The 15,251-nt window shown below is 42.6% G+C and overlaps 1 pseudogene; it reads right to left on the reverse strand.

Moving 5' to 3' along the window:
* Nucleotides 1-758: 758 nt before the first annotated feature.
* Nucleotides 759-9,319, reverse strand: LOC147627063 (pentatricopeptide repeat-containing protein At4g33990-like; annotated as a pseudogene).
* Between the last annotated feature and the right edge of the window lie 5,932 nt (nucleotides 9,320-15,251).

The following is a 15,251-nucleotide window of genomic DNA, read 5'->3' on the forward strand; positions in this document are numbered from 1 at the left end:
AAAGTTGAATGCGGCTATATCTCCTACTCTTCCATACAAACCCTCCTAAGGCTAATTTTAGGATTAAGGTTGGCTGATTTTCAAGGTTAGGGTTTTCTATTTTTAGGGTTAGGGTTTGACTATGGGCATCCTACAGGTTGGAATTTGTTTGCTTTGATACCACTATGAGGACTTCTCAACCTATGAGTGATTTATAAGACATGGTTAAAGACATAACATTGAAAGTAAAATGCTTAGATCGAAAAGTTGTGTGTTGTTACATTGAGCCACAAGGCCTTGTTGCATTGAGACACAAGGCCTTGCTAAATAGGGCCTGACGAGGCACATCCCTAATGAAAGGGTGTGAATCTTGAGACCCACGTGACAAGGTGTGACCCTTCACTAGTGTCCTTTCAATGATTAAAAGTAATTAATAATAATTAGAGAGATTAAGAGAAATTAAGTCACAATCATGACATTTGGACTGCCTTCTTGCCGATCCAATTCATGCCTTCGGGTTTTTGACTTAGACTTTGCAATCTAGCATCGAATGTCGAATGTCAAAATAATAACCATGAACCACCTTTCTATGGATTCCTAGGGCTGGTCATCCATCACTTTTCAGAACCAGAAATCTTAGCATAAACATCATTAAACATGTTCATAGTGTGCCCGATAAAAGTCCCACCTGTCCTAGGCATTTCTGGGCACCTATAGGGCTGTCAAGTTTGCTATATCTAATCTGATTCTGACCCTAAATCTGCCTTTGAAAAAGGGAATCGTGCACATGACACCTCACAGGTCCAGCCTAACATGCGAGCAGCCTCCCCTAGACCTACTTAAAGTTGCCCAACATTAAACAGCTATTTGCAGCCTTCTACCATGAAGGCTGCAACCGTGATGCAAATGACACCTCACAGGTCCAGTGTAACATGCGAGCAGCCTCCCCTAGACCTACTTAAAGCCATCCAACATTTAACAGCTATTTGCAGCCTTCTACCATGAAGGCTGCAACCGTGATGCACATGACACCTCACAGGTCCCAGCCTAACATGCGAGCAGCCTCCCCTAGACCTACTTAAAGCTGCCCAACATTTAACAGCTATTTGCAGCCTTCTACCATGAAGCTCACTGCTTTGCTGCTGCTCTTTCTGCTCCATGGGCTACCTCAGATCTGGTCTCCAACTTGGTGCTGCAGTCAGAGACTTATCTATCCTTGTTTCTCCTGCCTCCCCACTCATTTTTCCACGGTACATTCCCTTCCTTTGCAAGCAACCCTTGGTACTTCCTTGATGTTGACTAAATGGCCATCTCGTCCATTTTCAGCCCACATTATTGAAGCCTGAGAATCTCTTTCAACCTAGCCCTAGAACCCATATCAGACGTAGATCCTGTATCAACCTAGCCCTATCACTGTTTCTCACATGCATCAGTGTTAGGTATGTGATTCTTACAGACATTGGCATGAAAAGGTGTGCTTAGGACAACATAGCAAGCCTCAACCCATATCAGACACATAAAAATTAATTCCATTCATCGTTATGATTGCCAAGGAATTCAACACTACTGGATGAAAGCTAAACATCAGGTAAAAAGCAAGAGCTGCAGCAGCCTTCCATATCACCAATAATCTAAACACGAACATAACCCATCCCAAAAATGATGAAATCGATGGAGATCCCTCAAACAAATATCTCTTCTTGTCATTTTAGATATAAATTTCATATAAGAATGGCAGTCAGAGCACACTCTGAGATTCTTTGTGACAAAAAGAGAGGTTCCGGTGGTGAGCTGATCAACCCAAAAGCAATCGCCATTTTCTCACTATGGTGCATTAGCATGTTTTCCTTCTCTTGTTCTTCCACATCATGCAAGACTAACTTTGTGTCAGGCACATAGCCTGCTGCCTTGGTATGAATATCAACCTTACAAGCTCAGCAAAAATTTCATCTTTTTGAGGATGTACATCATCATTTACAAAAAAATCATGAAGGCTGTTATTGACCTCAATCGAACTATACCCTGGTTGCTTCTTGAGACCCTTGGCCTGCATCCCTTCCCATACTGTTTCTGCATCTTCCCACCTACCCTCTGCTGTGTAGATGTTTGAAAGTAATACATAGGGTGCATCATTTTCTGGCTCAAGTTCAAAACATCGGTTGGCAGCATGTTCTGCTCTCTGTGCATCAGAGTGTATTTTGCATGCACCGAGTAGACCCGTCCACAACTTGCCAGTGAGTTGAGATGGCAGGCTCTTGATCAAGTTTTCGACCTCACCCAGCTGGCCTGTTTTCCCAAGAAGGTCAAGCAGACAGCTATAGTGCTCTACTGTAGGCCTAATACCATATGCTTCCTGCATAAAATGGAAATTATGCCTGCCCTCTTCCAGCAGGCCTGCATGGCTACATACAGCAAGAATGCTACCCATGGTGACTTCATTTGGAACAATGCCTTGTACTTGCATTTCTTGGAAGAGTTTGAATGCCTCCTTGACATGTCCATGATGGGCATATGCAGCAATCATTGCAGTCCATGAAACAACATCCTTCTTGAGCATTACATTGAAAATTTCCCGTGCCTCTTTCACTCTACCACACTTGCTATACATGGTGATAAGAGAATTCTTCACAAAACCATCCACCTCAAAGCATCTGGCTGCAATGTGAGCATGCACACGCTTGCCTCCAAACAGAGCTGCTCGGTTTGCACATGCGGAAAGGATGGTAGCATACGTGAATTGGTTTGGCATGACATTTTCTAGCAGCATACCATGAAATAACTGGAAAGCCTCGTCGATGCACCCCTTTTGGGCATATGCTGTTATCAATGCAGTCCAGCAAACCACATCTCGCCCATAGCAATTTTCAAACAAAGTGTGCGCATCTTCAACCACACCACATGACACATACATGCTGACAAGGGCAGTCCCTATTGCAATATCAGGCTCAAACGGACCACCAACAATGGATGCATGCATTCTTTTACCATCATGTGCACTCTTACATGCATATGGGATGCTGATAAGTGTATATTTGTCTGGCAAAATGCTCTCTAAGAGCATACCTTGAAAGAGTTTAAGGGCTTCCTCGTCATGCCCTTGTTGGATGCAAGCCCCAATCATGAAGTTCCACATGTAAGCATCCCATATGTACGATTTGGTGAACAGTTGGCGTACGTCGGCAAGAGCCCCACAATGGCCGTACAGCTGCAAGAGGAGGTTGCTCAGAAATTTGTCTCGCTCGTAGCCAGCCCTGACAATCTCTGCATGGAGTCGTTTCCCCTCCAGGAGAGCTTGTGCACTCTTGCATCGTCTATCCTTTCACATACATGCACATCCATACTTATCACATACACATCCACATCTATCCTTTCACATACATACATGCACATCCATTCTTTCACATACATCCACTTCCATTCTTCACATACATCCAAGACATGGGTTCACAAATACAAGAAGAAAACACCACAAAGGTTTGGGATCCTTCACAAGTAGACCCCAGCGACTATTCTCCCAAGCATCAACTTCACACACGAATTTAAATTGGAAAGAATCTACAACCACAAACTACAAGTCTTTTCCAAACACACACAAACCAGCACTCAACTGACTGACAGTAGCTACAATTGAACAAAAATTGAACTAAGTCGTGTCTCTAACAGAGTCGCCACACAAAAATCAAATCACCTCCTATCTGATTCTCTAATCCACAACGCATTCTCTGCTCTGGCTTATCCAATTTCACCTCCATTGCGCTAAACTTCACTCTGCAACCTTCAAAATATGTAAGACCTTTCGTCTACAGGTAGCTCTCCGCTGTAGCCACCTCAGTCGCTCTCTTCACTCTCTTGCTTCTCTCATTTTTTGAAAATCTTCCCAATTTCCCCTCATAAGCCTATCACCACCTTGCTTCATCCAGAATGTTGCGTCGTCCGGTTCCTTCATTTGTTCATTTTTGGTTTTTTGCACCTGCGCTTATCCACTTGGTTGACACATGTTTTTCGCCACTTAGGATCCTCTTCACATCATCGACAAAGTTGCACCATTTTTTGCAATAAGTGTTTCTTGAGTTTCTTGAGTGATATTTTTTGTCCACCATGACCTGCCAACTTGCAGTCATGGGACTCCCATAAAAGCATCTTCTTCAAATCTGCATCATCTGGGATGTAAACCTTACCATGAGCATAAATAAGGCATCTATAAACTCAAACATCAGTTGCCCTTGATGGCCGTTCACTTCCTTGAATCAACTAAATCTTGTGATCCACTTCTCGCTTGGGTGGAAGTCCTGCTGGCAACTTGTCTGGCATTACATCCTGAAACTCGCGCAATACTTCGTTGATTTCCAGATCAACTCTTTATTGTCTTGCTTTGCTGGCCTCAAAACACACAAGTGAAGATGTGCTCCTTGTCTAAAAGCCTTCTCTGTTTGTTTGGCACTGACTGTCAACACATGGGGATCCTTTCATAGCATGTTTGTCCATCGGCATCTTTCCTTTGGCATCGATTGTTGCAACTAGTTCCTTTGTCTTTGTATTGACATGAGCCCTTGGCCTGAAACATTGCAGCGTCACTGCATTATCATGCATATCCAAGATCATGCTATTCAATCCTTTGCCCATTAGTGCAATCAAGTATTTATCGACCCAAGCTAGGCCTACAGTGACCTCAAAAGTATCCATCGGAACCACTGTGAAACCTGATTTTGCTCTCCATTCACCTGCTTCAACCAATACATTGTATGCTATCTTGACGTTCGAGTCTTTACCCTACGCGAATGAAACTGTCATGGTGTCCAATTTCCCTAACTTAAGTCCCAGCTTTTCTGCGCACTTATGAGTGATAAAGTTGTGCGTTGCACCACTGTCAACCATAACATGTGTCTCTTTGCCTTGCACCTTGCCTTGGAATGCAAGTTTTGTATCACGGATACCTGTGCCACCATGCATCACAGCATCACTACTACTAGTGCAGACCCAACATGGGGCGGGGATGTATCCCCTTTGATGCGTGGGCTTCCTTCAGCTTCATTGACTTATGTAACTCTGACCACCCTCATCTCATATTCTCCAGCTACTTGCATCAGAGTAATTCGTGATTGTGCTAGGGCCGGCCCACCACATATACGACATGGAAACATGGGTGGCCTTCTGCTGCATAGCCACTTGTGCCTTCTCTACTGAAACCACTGTTAGCAGATGCATTCAAGGCCCCTCTTGGCCCACTCCAATTCTGACCATACCCTATCCTAGGCACCCAGGCTCTGCTGGCCCTGGATGACAGGTCCCATAATGCTTGCATTAGACGTTTCACCTCTAGGTTCCACCGTTCCACTCTGAATTCATCTCTAGGTGATTTTACGTCTCTCTAATCCATTTTTGCAACACCAATGAGTCCCTGACTCCGCTGTATTTCTCCAGCAGCGTCGACTTGTATCTACCATAGCCGTCGTCATCCAAGGATGCATCCTCATCTGAATCACAAGTCCTCCTTGACCTGCTCTTAGGGCTCTTCTCTTTTCTGCTGCGTGTCTTAAATCTGTCCATTGACTCGACCAAATGGTTCACTACCCTTTCCAAACAGTCTAACCTAATGTTGTATATTGCTCAGGATCCATGTCAACCATCCTATCCGACTCATCACCACCTAGCTCAACATCCTCTAGCTCTCTGTCCGTGTCCCCTTCCTGTGCTTCCTGAACCACCAATGATTTACCTCACGTTTCAACCCGCCGTTCACGTCTTTCTTCACATTCATCACGCTAGGCCATGCTGGCAGCCTCAGCATGGGCCGTTTTACTTTTTGACGACTATCCCTTTAGCATCCTCTTTTTCTCTTTATCGGCCTCCCCCATTCCGTTCTAGCCAACTTGTGTGGGAGAGTTGCTATGGTACCGTGCCTCAAACTTCCAAACGTGTCATGAAGCCATCAAAAACATCAAAATGTCAAACTTGCCAACAGAAACACTGAAAAACGGCACACGGGATGATTGAGAATGAAACCTAACGACTTGCATTATCATGTGACAAATTTACAATGGTGGGTGGACTAATGGGGATCCGAGGTACGGAGATACCTTACTCACAAGTCTTGTGTATCAAAACGTGATTGAGGTGAAATAGGTCGGGCTAGACCGCGTTACTACCACACTTCAAGGCTCTCCCACATAGATACATTATCCTTGCCACAAGCTAGCATACCCCCAAAGCCCCCACCACGAGATAGTTTTCCCAAGGCTAGCCACGTCCCACAAAGCTTTTCTGCATAATTTGAGGGAAAGGGAGAAATTAGGTAAAATTGGGCAAAGGGGCCAAAGTTGAATGGGGCTATATCTCCTACTCTTCCATACAAACCCTCCTAAGGCTAATTTTAGGATTAAGGTTGGCTGATTTTCAAGGTTAGGGTTTTCTATTTTTAGGGTTAGGGTTTGACTATGGGCATCCTACAGGTTGGAATTTGTTTGCTTTGATACCACTATGAAGACTTCTCAACCTATGAGTGATTTATAAGACATGATTAAAGACATAACATTGAAAGTAAAATGCTCAGATCGAAAAGTTGTGTGTTGTTACATTGAGACACAAGGCCTTGTTGCATTGAGACACAAGGCCTTGCTAAATAGGGCCTGAAGAGGCACATCCCTAATGAAAGGGTGTGAATCTTGAGACCCACGTGACAAGGTGTTACCCTTCACTAGTGTCCTTTCAATGATTAGGAGTAATTAATAATAATTAGAGAGATTAAGAGAAATTAAGTCACAATCATGACATTTGGACTACCTTCTTGCCGATCCAATTCCAAATGACACCTCACAGGTCCAGCGTAACATGCGAGCAGCCTCCCCTAGACCTACTTAAAGCCATCCAACATTTAACAGCTATTTGCAGCCTTCTACCATGAAGGCTGCAACCGTGATGCACATGACACCTCACAGGTCCCAGCCTAACATGCGAGCAGCCTCCCCTAGACCTACTTAAAGCTACCCAACATTTACCAGCTATTTGCAGCCTTCTACCATAAAGCTCACTGCTTTGCTGCTGCTCTTTCTGCTCCATGGGCTACCTCAGATCTGGTCTCCAACTTGGTGCTGCAGTCAAAGACTTATCCATCCTTGTTTCTCCTGCCTCCCCACTCATTTTTCCATGGTACATCCCCTTCCTTTGCAAGCAACCCTTGGTACTTCCTTGATGTTGACTAAATGGCCATCTCGTCCATTTTCAGCCCACATTATTGAAGCCTGAGAATCTCTTTTGACCTAGCCCTAGAACCCATATCAGACATAGATCCTGTATCAACCTAGCCCTACCACTGTTTCTCACATGCATGTGTTAGGTATGTGATTCTTACAGACATTGGCATGAAAAGGTGTGCTTAGGACAACATAGCAAGCCTCAATCCATATCAGACACAGAAAAATTAATTCCATTCATCGTTATGATTGCCAAGGAATTCAACACTACTGGATGAAAGCTAAACATCAGGTAAAAAGCAAGAGCTGCAGCAGCCTTCCATATCACCAATAATCTAAACACGAACATAACCCGTCCCGAAAATGATGAAATCGATGGAGATCCCTCAAACAAATATCTCTTCTTGTCATTTTAGATATAAATTTCATATAAGAATGGCAGTCAGAGCACACTCTGAGATTCTTTGTGACAAAAAGAGAGGTTCCCGGTGGTGTGCTGATCAACCCAAAAGCAATCGCCATTTTCTCACTATGGTGCATTAGCATGATTTCCTTCTCTTGTTCTTCCACATCATGCAAGACTAACTTTGTGTCAGGCACATAGCCTGCTGCCTTGATATGAATATCCAACCTTACAAGCTCAGCAAAAATTTCATCTTTTTGAGGATGTACATCATCATTTACAAAAAAATCATGAAGGCTGTTATTGACCTCAATCGAACTATACCCTGGTTGCTTCTTGAGACCCTTGGCCTGCATCCCTTCCCATACTGTTTCTGCATCTTCCCACCTACCCTCTGCTGTGTAGATGTTTGAAAGTAATACATAGGGTGCATCATTTTCTGGCTCAAGTTCAAAACATCGGTTGGCAGCATGTTCTGCTCTCTGTGCATCAGAGTGTATTTTGCATGCACCGAGTAGACCCGTCCACAACTTGCCAGTGAGTTGAGATGGCAGGCTCTTGATCAAGTTTTCGACCTCACCCAGCTGGCCTGTTTTCCCAAGAAGGTCAAGCAGACAGCTATAGTGCTCTACTGTAGGCCTAATACCATATGCTTCCTGCATAAAATGGAAATTATGCCTGCCCTCTTCCAGCAGGCCTGCATGGCTACATACAGCAAGAATGCTACCCATGGTGACTTCATTTGGAACAATGCCTTGTACTTGCATTTCTTGGAAGAGTTTGAATGCCTCCTTGACATGTCCGTGATGGGCATATGCAGCAATCATTGCAGTCCATGAAACAACATCCTTCTTGAGCATTACATTGAAAATTTCCCGTGCCTCTTTCACTCTACCACACTTGCTATACATGGTGATAAGAGAATTCTTCACAAAACCATCCACCTCAAAGCATCTGGTTGCAATGTGAGCATGCACACGCTTGCCTCCAAACAGAGCTGCTCGGTTTGCACATGCGGAAAGGATGGTAGCATATGTGAATTGGTTTGGCATGACATTTTCTAGCAGCATACCATGAAATAACTGGAAAGCCTCGTCGATGCACCCCTTTTGGGCATATGCTGTTATCAATGCAGTCCAGCAAACCACATCTCGACCATAACAATTTTCAAACAAAGTGTGCGCATCTTCAAGCACACCACATGACACATACATGCTGACAAGGGCAGTCCCTATTGCAATATCAGGCTCAAACGGACCGCCAACAATGGATGCATGCATTCTTTTACCATCATGTGCACTCTTACATGCATATGGGATGCTGATAAGTGTACATTTGTCTGGCAAAATGCTCTCTAAGTGCATACCTTGAAAGAGTTTAAGGGCTTCCTCGTCATGCCCTTGTTGGATGCAAGCCCCAATCATGAAGTTCCACGTGTAAGCATCCCGTATGTACGATTTGGTGAACAGTTGGCGTGCGTCGGCAAGAGCCCCACAATGGCCGTACAGCTGCAAGAGGAGGTTGCTCAGAAATTTGTCTCGCTCGTAGCCAGCCCTGACAATCTCTGCATGGAGTCGTTTCCCCTCCAGGAGAGCTTGTGCACTCTTGCATCGTCTTAGGAGTCCAGCATACCTTGCCTTCTTGCTCTCGCACACTGAAAAAGCCAGTGTCATATGAAGAGGCCTTTAAACGCACTCTTGGGTTCACATGAAGAGGCCTTCACAAGGCACTCTTGGGTTCAACCTTGAAGAGTGGTCACACGAGTGAGGAGTGGGGTCACATGGGTGAGGCTATTTACAAGAGTGGTCACATGGGTGGGGATAATAGCCTGGTGTGTAAAAAGGCAGCAACCTTTTTCCTCATAGACGTGGGTTCGATTTTGTTCCACCCCTTCCCTACACAGCAGGTGTAAAGGAAAAAGACTGTGTTCCTCCTGCAAAATTTTAAATTTTTTTTTTAAAAGGAGCTATCACATGTTCAAAAGTGAGTAAGACATGCAAGTATGCAAGTATACTTGGAGTATAGCATGATGTAGGATCACATGTTCAAAAGTGAGTGAGACATGCAAGTATACTTGCAATATAGCATGGCTACATCAGCCTACTATCCAACCCCGCTTTTTTCAACTCTAGCTTAAGGACATTAGCTTCCTCGAACACAGAACTACCCTCAACATATTAAATTGAAAAACATTTTCTACAATTTATATCAAAGGGTTTGAACACCTAGCTTCAATGCATAGTTACTTTACAGGTTTTATTTTAACCAAACATGGGCTCTAACTACCTTGAACATCAAACTTGTGATTGGGATCTAATGGATTGTTCTTAGATTGATGGGTATAATTGTTTGTAGCGTTGTATTTATACAAAAATGTGTAAGGTTAATAATGGGGTTGTAAGGACACCTATTAGAAGTTACAAATTTCTATCTCGTCGAACACATGAAGCATAATAGTGGGAAAAGGCTTCACTTTTTTATCAACTTAGTTGACACTACATATGACCTTAAATAAGTGATGTTGAAAAAGTCACAAAGATCAAGAATTAACATTGAAGTAACATGATTTTATTAAAAGTTTATTCATAAATCATGGTCCTCTCTCTCTCTCTCTCTCTCTCTCTCTCTCTCTCTCTCTCTCTCTCTCTCTCTCTCTCTCTCTCTCTCTCTCTCTCTCACACACACACACACACACACACACACAAACACGCGCGCGCGCACATGCACACATAGCATAAAGATTTGGCTCATGAGTTTGCAGACTTACAAATTGAATTCATAATCTCCCACATTCGATTTTTTTTAATCAATGATTTGGATGGTGTGACACGTGATAAAAATGCAAATCTATCACACTAGTTTTAAGTTTACCTTTTTCTTGAGGCATAGAGTTAGTAAGTCTAATAATCCTTTCTTTCTTTTTGAGAAGGAGGAGGAGGAATGTTTGCGTCTTCTTTTTCTTCTTCAAATGTTTGTGAAGAATGAAAAAGAAGAGGAGGAAGAAGAAGAGAAAGCGTGCCTCTTATTCCCTCCTTTTTCTTTTTCTTCACATGCACATGAATGAAGAGGAGGAGGAGGAGGAGCCATACCTTTTCTTCCTCTTCCTTCTGATAATTTTTGTAATTTATTCTCCTCCGAATTTCCTAAAATAAGTCCACAAAGCTAACCCTTCCCCCCTTCTAGTTATCTCTTGTAATCGTAAACATCATGTGATATATGTAAGAGAACGTGTGTGCCAAGTCTAATCTAAGTCATCTCTAAACCATCTGGCCTCCTAGGACATCATCTTGTGTAACTACTTGTGTGAATATAAGAATGGTGCCTAGGCTGCTCAATAATTGTCCCTCCTTATAATGAGAGTTGTACAAAGCTAGCTAGTGTGACAATATAATATGATAGTGGAGCATTAGTGTACAACATCGTTATCATTTTCTTCTATTGTTCTTAAGCTATATTTCTTTTCTAACAATCTATAATTTTGTGAGTGTTCAAATTTTACATGACGATTACACATTAGCCTACATGGTATCAAAGCTATAGGATATATATAGATTTTTTGCAAGTTTAGTTGACATTACATTATAAGAAATGGTTGCCAATAGACCCCATTCACAACTAATGGTTGCCAATAGACCCCATTCACAACTAATGATTTTTTGCAAGTTTAGTTGACATTACATTATAAGAAATGGTTGCCAATAGACCCCATTCACAACTAATGGTGGTTGAGAACACAAAACCAAAATGGGAGTTCTACCAAACACCGAGCGAGATTTTTCAAGCGAACCAAAATAACCAGGCAGAACCCATCAAAACAACACACAATCAACCAAGATACGAGGGTACTTTATCGCTATGTAACAAAACTGAAAAACAAAGACAAAGACAAGTTGCACCTATCGCCACAATGAATATTTTGCATCCAGAACAAAAGATTACAGTATACAATTTAGTTTCTTGTTTTTGAATGCATTGTACACAAAAGAACCTTGGTATATTTGCAGCTTATGTGAGAGTTTAATATTCAAAGACTAACAATCAACCAAGATAATGGGAAAAAAGATTGCCCCGCAACAAAATCGAAACACAAATATAAGAGCTAATATGAATGACTAAGATGAGTCACACTCATCATCAATGAAGACATTGCGCCTTAGTCCATGTTGTTGGACATCCTTCTCGCACCATTCATCATCTGTCTCATTGATCTTGCCATTCCTTCACCATACGTCGACAACACACTATTCCAAGAAACCAAAAGGTACATTAACTTCCAGAAATTACCACTCAAAAGATAAACTGATAGCATCAAAACTAGAACCATGTCATATATGTCGATGATATGTCAAACATACACCACATCAAAAACTCCTTGCAATCAAAACCCTATCATAAATATCCATAATTAGCAAGAAACGTGTAGCTAATGAAGGAGCAGGGCTCACTAATCATCGAACGGTTTTGCACCCGCATTTTTGTCCACATCCTCATCTCTAAAAGATGTAGAATCATCCTCCCTAGGTCGCTTCCTAGTGCGAAGCAAAGGCTAAACTTAAGAAGTCATAAGTCTCTCATCCATGTCAATGGATGCACAAACACGCCTTGTAAGCAAACATGCCTTGAGGATGGGAGCTGTGCCACATCCCAACTCAAGACAAATACCTCCTCGTCGGCACAGCAACTCCGAAAAACAACCAAGAAAGCTTTGGCTCCTCTCAAGACTCCCTCGCCATGCCTCTCCTGAGGGGGCCAATGCCAGATATACATCCAACATGTAGTGACACAACACCATGTCTACAGGGTGCATGCGTAAGCAATCAAAGTAGGGCAGACTATCACCAATGTAAGATGGCGGATGCATCCCACGATGATGCACCATCAAAAGCATAGAAGTGTCACACTGAAACATCAAGCAACATAATGAATATTAGCATGACTACAACTAACACATTTTTAACAAACATACGAACAAGCACACACCAATCTTACCTCGGTACATAGCCCAGCAGTCTCAAGGTAGCCATATGCGTTGTGGTGAAGCACAACAATGTGACGTACTATCACCAAGTCTGAAACTCGACAGAACCTTTCCACCCACCCAATCGAATCTCCTATGGCAAAGTGAGAGGAGCGATGATCCATGCGGACACAATATCAAATACACTCAATTTCTAAACAAAAGTTATAGACGTACCTCCCAATGATGCCATAATCGGAGTCTGATAGTGTCAAAGCAGAAAGGTCCACACCATAACACACATGGTCCTAAGTACACACATGCCAAACAAGGTGTGTGGTTGGTGCATGATGCACCCTCCAAACGGGAGGTCCAAGAAGATGAAATTTGCAGCCAACCCACTGGCCTCCCCTTCCTAATGCACAATATGAAGAACAATCCACTAAGTTACCATAAAGATGCACATGACTCATTAGGTTGCCATAGCAAAAAAAAAAAAAAAAAACCTATAAACTAGCCTTTGAACCGCCATTTGAATGAGGTCAAGCTTCTTAAGAGCTCTCAATTAAAGGCTCTTTTCCTTTGTCTCAATTCTACCCTCAATAGGAAAAATGTGCTTCCTATCCTTAAGCTTCACCTCTTCAGAATAGTCAAACATAGGGCAATCTTATGGAATAATAATTCCTCCAAGCACACTGACATAGTCACCTAGAACATGTTGTGCTCTCTGATACACTTTATCAAGCAAGCCCTCTCTTCATAACCAACTACATCAATTGAGAAACTCATCTTAATAGTAGACAGTTCCCTCATGCTAGGCAATTCTTTTAATTCTGTATTAAAGAGTTCCTATAGTGAAGCATCACGCATAACACACATCATGCCTTTTGAAGGCCACAACACTTGACATAAGTACCACATGTGCATTACTACAATTTGGCTTAGTCAACTACAATTCCATGCCACTGTTATTTGCTTTGGCAATGAATGAAAAACTATGCATACATGTATTTTCCACACTTAATGTACATGTCAATGAGACTACCTCCAAGAAATAAATCAAAGTCGAGACATTTTTAGTAACCTAAGCATGGATCAAATTTCCCTCGTGAAGTGCTGCTATGTCACAATAAGTTTTTAAAACATTGTCAAAAGTCACACTCTTTGGCAAGATACCAACTTGCTGCATTTGTTGAAACAAATGAATGGCCTCATGGCACTTCCCATGTTGAGCATGCAACACAATCAATGTGTCTCTTAGCCCGAAAAAGAGAAGCATAATACTTTGTAACTAGTCCTGTCACCTCCTCAGGTCCAGTCCTGAGGGTCCCATCACTATCCCGCAAAGCCCTGACCTGCTCTCTAGAACTCCTCTCTGCCCATGGACCTAAAAGAAATCCTTTTTCACCTTGTCGCCTTTGTGATCCCAAAATGAAGGGAGTGATAATGAAACTCAGAGCATTGCTCCTCCAATTCAAACAAGGCATTCCTAGCTCTTAACTCCTACTCTGTAAGGTTTGGTGGCTATGGACTCTACTCTGTTGTAGCTGCTAATAAATAGAGGTAAGACTCCTCTGTAAGGCACGCTCATGTACGCTCGTGTTGTGCCTTCGGATGCTCTCCCAAGGAGATTAATCATGCAAATGTAATGCTCTATGGCAAGTGAGATGGCATGATCTGATAACATGGATTCAAAGTAGTAATGAGCCTCATCAACAAGGCCAGAATGGTTACAGGCGCAGCAAGGATGCTCAAGTGTGACCTCGCCTGTTTTAACATCTTCCCCTTGCATTTGGTAGAAAAGAGTAAGGGCCTCATTGGCTTGGTCTTTGAAGCATAGAGAAGTCTATATCAAGATTTTTATTAGAGATGGATAGAGGTTATCACACCACTACCGACTTGTAGGTGCAATTGTGATCCATTAAGCCTAGAAGCTTATGATTGATTAGTGTTTATAAAAGATTGAGTGATTACATGGTGATGAGCATCAACTAGGTCAGCCATGCTAGAGAAATTAGTAATAATGAATAACTAAGGCTAGATTGTTGATTTGATATATAGATTTATTGAAAAATTACTACAAGCAAACCTGCCGCCGCCGACAAAAAATGTTGGCGTTACCGATTCTTCTTCTTCTTCACTAGTTCTGTGTGGTTGAGGTGCTAATCGTCCATGGTTTTGCTCTCTTCGCTTTCATCTCCTTACCCATAGCTACCTTTGCTCAGCTATTCCCTTGCCATGTCTCTCTTTTAGCTTCATCTGAAGCTCAAAGCACAGCTACCCTCCCATCCCAGCCCTCGTTGCTAGACCATGGCCAATTTTTCTCGCATTAGATTGCATTCTAGACCATCTGAAGCTCAAAGCACAGCTACCCTCCCATCCCAGCCCTCGTTGCTAGACCATGGCCAATTTTTCTCGCATTAGATTGCATTCTAGACCATCTCCATTCGAACAGATTGAGAATAGCTTCAATGATGCCTTAGCCATGTTCACAAACCAAGGCCTTAGAGAAGGGAAGATGATGCAGTAATACTTAAAAAGAATCAAGGACATCTGAGACCAGATGGTAGCAATTGGCATGATCATCACCACCAAAGATTTGGCTCAAAGATATTAGGTTGTTGCCCCCTAAGTACAACAACTTGGTAAACATTCCTTAACATTGGAGTTTGGCCCACACTCTCACTTTTGACGAGTCCATCTCCATTCTTCTAGAGGTGGA

The sequence above is a fragment of the Cibotium barometz genome, chromosome 21 (genome assembly GCF_041138505.1).
Source record: "Cibotium barometz isolate CiBa-2024 chromosome 21, ASM4113850v1, whole genome shotgun sequence".
NCBI lineage: Eukaryota > Viridiplantae > Streptophyta > Polypodiopsida > Cyatheales > Cibotiaceae > Cibotium > Cibotium barometz.